This window comes from Crinia signifera, unplaced genomic scaffold, assembly GCF_055691185.1.
Source record: "Crinia signifera unplaced genomic scaffold, ASM5569118v1 HAP2_SCAFFOLD_125, whole genome shotgun sequence".
NCBI classification, from domain to species: domain Eukaryota; kingdom Metazoa; phylum Chordata; class Amphibia; order Anura; family Myobatrachidae; genus Crinia; species Crinia signifera.
The window spans coordinates 336,089-340,000 of NW_028142018.1; positions in this window are offsets into that span (position 1 = coordinate 336,089).

Genomic DNA, 3,912 nt, shown 5'->3' on the forward strand with positions numbered 1-3,912 from the left:
TGCCCGGGGAAGGTAGCCCGGGCCCGGGGGAGGCCACTCCCGGGTCCGGGGACATGTGCCCCCCGCTGGCCGACCCGAGAATTGCACAGAAAGGGTGAAAAAAGCACTTAGAAAATATCTTGAAACCGTTCACCCACTCTTCCCCGGGATTCATGCCCAGGGCTGTGGAAGTGTCCCTGGGCAGGCTGAAGCTTCTGCCCCCCGGAAAAAAAAAACTTCCATATTTCCACCCCCCGCTACCCAGGGAAGGTAGCCCAGGCCCGGGGAAGGTCACCCCCGGGTCCGGGGCACTGCGCCCCCCGCAGGACACCCGGAGAATTGCATCCAAAAGGTGAAAAAAGCACTTAGAAAATACTTCAAAATTCCTCACCCACTCAAGCCCGGGATTCATGCCCAGGGCTGTGGAAGTGTCCCCGGGCAAGCCGAAGCTTCTGCCCCCCTGAAAAAAAAAACTTCCATATTTCCACCCCACGCTACCCAGGGAAGGTAGCCCGGGCCTGGGGGAGGTCACCCCTGGGTCCGGGGCACCGCTGGCCACCCGGAGAAATGGAGTCAAGCCGTGAGAAAAAAAGCACTTTGAATTGAGAAATGGAGTCAAGCCGTAAAAATGCACTTTGAAAATACTTTGATTCCTCTCACCCACTCTTCCCCAGGATTCATGCCCAGGGCTGTGGAAGTGTCCCCGGGCATGAAGAAGCGTCTTTTCCCCCTGAAAAAAAAAACTTCCATATTTCCACCCCACGCTACCCAGGGAAGGTAGCCCGGGCCAGGGGGACGTCGTCCCGGGGTCCGGGGACATGTGCCCCCCGCTGGCCGACCCGAGAATTGCACAGAAAGGGTGAAAAAAGCACTTTGAAAATACTTTGATTCCTCACCCACTCTTCCCCGGGATTCATGCCCGGGCCTATGGAAGTGTCCCCGGGCATGAAGAAGCGTCTTTTCCCCCTGAAAAAAAAAACTTCCATATTTCCACCCCACGCTGCCCGGGGGAGGTAGCCCAGGCCCGGGGGAGGTCACCCCCGGGTCCGGGGCACTGCGTCCCCCGCAGGACAACCGGGGAATTGCGTCCAAAAGGTGAAAAAAATACTTTGAAAATAGTTTGAAATCGTTCGCCCACTCTTCCCCGGGATTCATGCCCAGGGCTGTGGAAGTGTCCCTGGGCACGTCCGAGCGTCTTCCCCCCCCGGGAAAAACAAGTTCCAGATTTTCACCCCACGCTGCCCGGGGGAGGTAGCCCGGGCCTGGTTGAGGTCACCCCCGGGTCCGGGGGACTGCGCCCCGTGCTGGACACCCGGAGAAATGCATCCAAAAGGTGAAAAAAAACACTGAAAACAGTTTGAAACTGTTCACCCACTCTTCCCCGGGATTCATGCCCAGGGCTGTGGAAGTGTCCCCGGGCAAGATGAAGCTTATGCCCCCCTGAAAAAAAAAACTTCCATATTTCCACCCCCCGCTACCCAGGGAAGGTAGCCCGGGCCCGGGGGAGGTCACCCCCGGGTCCGGGGCACTGCGCCCCCCGCAGGACACCCGGAGAATTGCATCCAAAAGGTGAAAAAAGCACTTAGAAAATATCTTGAAATCGTTCACCCACTCTTCCCCGGGATTCATGCCCAGGGCTGTGGAAGTGTCCCTGGGCAGGCTGAAGCTTCTGCCCCCCCGGGAAAAAAAACCTTCCATATTTCCACCCCACGCTACCCAGGGAAGGTAGCCCAGGCCCGGGGGAGGTCACCCCCGGGTCCGGGGCACTGCGCCACCCGCAGGACACCCGGGGAATTGCATCCAAAAGGTGAAAAAAGCACTTAGAAAATATCTTGAAATCGTTCACCCACTCTTCCCCGGGATTCATGCCCAGGGCTGTGGAAGTGTCCCTGGGCACGTTCGAGCGTCCTCCCCCCTGAAAAAAAAACTTCCATATTTCCACCCCCCGCTACCCAGGGAAGGTAGCCCAGGCCCGGGGGAGGTCACCCCCGGGTCCGGGGCACTGCGCCACCCGCAGGACACCCGGGGAATTGCATCCAAAAGGTGAAAAAAGCACTTAGAAAATATCTTGAAATCGTTCACCCACTCTTCCCCGGGATTCATGCCCAGGGCTGTGGAAGTGTCCCTGGGCACGTTCGAGCGTCCTCCCCCCTGAAAAAAAAACTTCCATATTTCCACCCCCCGCTACCCAGGGAAGGTAGCCCAGGCCCGGGGGAGGTCATCCCCGGGTCTGGGGACCGGCGTCCCCCGCAGGACAACCGGGGAATTGCGTCCAAAAGGTGAAAAAAATACTTTGAAAATACTTTGAAATTCCTCACCCACTCGATCCCGGGATTCATGCCCTGGCCTATGGAAGTGTCCCCGGGCATGACAAAGCGTCTTCCCCCCCTGAAATAAAAACTTCCACAAAACCACCCCGCGCTGGCCAGGGAAGGTAGCCCGGGCCAGGGGGACGTCGTCCAGGGGTCCGGGGACATGTGCCCCCCGCTGGCCGACCTGAGAATTGCACAGAAAGGGTGAAAAAAGCACTTTGAATATACTTTGATTCCTCACCCACTCTTCCCCGGGATTCATGCCCGGGCCTATGGAAGTGTCCCCGGGCATGAAGAAGCGTCTTCCCCCCTGAAAAAAAAAGTTCCATATTTCCACCCCACGCTACCCAGGGAAGGTAGCCCGGGCCCGGGGGAGGTCACCCCCGGGTCCGGGGAACTGCGCCACCCGCAGGACACCCGGGGAAATGCGTCCAAAAGGTGATAAAAATACTTTGAAAATAGTTTGAAATCGTTCACCCACTCTTCCCCGGGATTCATGCCCAGGGCTGTGGAAGTGTCCCCGGGCAAGCTGAAGCTTCTTCCCCCCTGAAAAAAAAAAGTTCCATATTTCCTCCCCACGATGCCCGGGGAAGGTAGCCCAGGCCCGGGGGAGGTCACCCCCGGGTCCGGGGCACTGCGCCCCCCGCTGGTCGCCCGGGGAAATGCATCCAAACTGTGAAAAAATACTTTGAAAATAGTTTGAAACAGCTCGCCCACTCTTCCCCGGGATTCATGCCCAGGGCTGTGGAAGTGTCCCTGGGCACGTCCGAGCGTCTTCCCCCCGGGAAAAACAAGTTCCAGATTTTCACCCCCACGCTGCCCGGGGGAGGTAGCCCGGGCCTGGGTGAGGTCACCCCCGGGTCCGGGGGACTGCGCCCCGTGCTGGACACCCGGAGAAATGCATCTAATCGGTGAAAAAAACACTGAAAACAGTTTGAAATTGTTCACCCACTCTTCCCCGGGATTCATGCCCAGGGCTGTGGAAGTGTCCCCGGGCAAGCTGAAGCGTCTTCCCCCCTGAAAAATAAACTTCCACAAAACCACCCCGCGCTGCCCGGGGAAGGTAGCCCGGGCCAGGGGGACGTCGTCCCGGGGTCCGGGGACATGTGCCCCCCGCTGGCCGACCCGAGAATTGCACAGAAAGGGTGAAAAAAGCACTTTGAAAATACATGGAAGTATCTCACCCACTCTTCCCCGGGATTCATGCCCGGGCCTATGGAAGTGTCCCTGGGCATGACAAAGCGTCTTCCCCCCTGAAAAAAAAAACTTCCACAAAACCACCCCGCGCTGCCCGGGGAAGGTAGCCCGGGCCAGGGGGACGTCGTCCCGGGGTCCGGGGACATGCGCCCCCCGCTGGCCGTCCCGGGAATTGCACAGAAAGGGTGAAAAAAGCACTTTGAAAATACATGGAAGTATCTCACCCACTCGAGCCCGGGATTCATGCCCGGGCCTATGGAAGTGTCCCTGGGCATGACAAAGCGTCTTCCCCCCTGAAAAAAAAACTTCCACAAAACCACCCCGCGCTGCCCGGGGAAGGTAGCCCGGGCCAGGGGGACGTCGTCCCGGGGTCCGGGGACATGCGCCCCCCGCTGGCCGTCCCGGGAATTGCACAGAAAGGGTG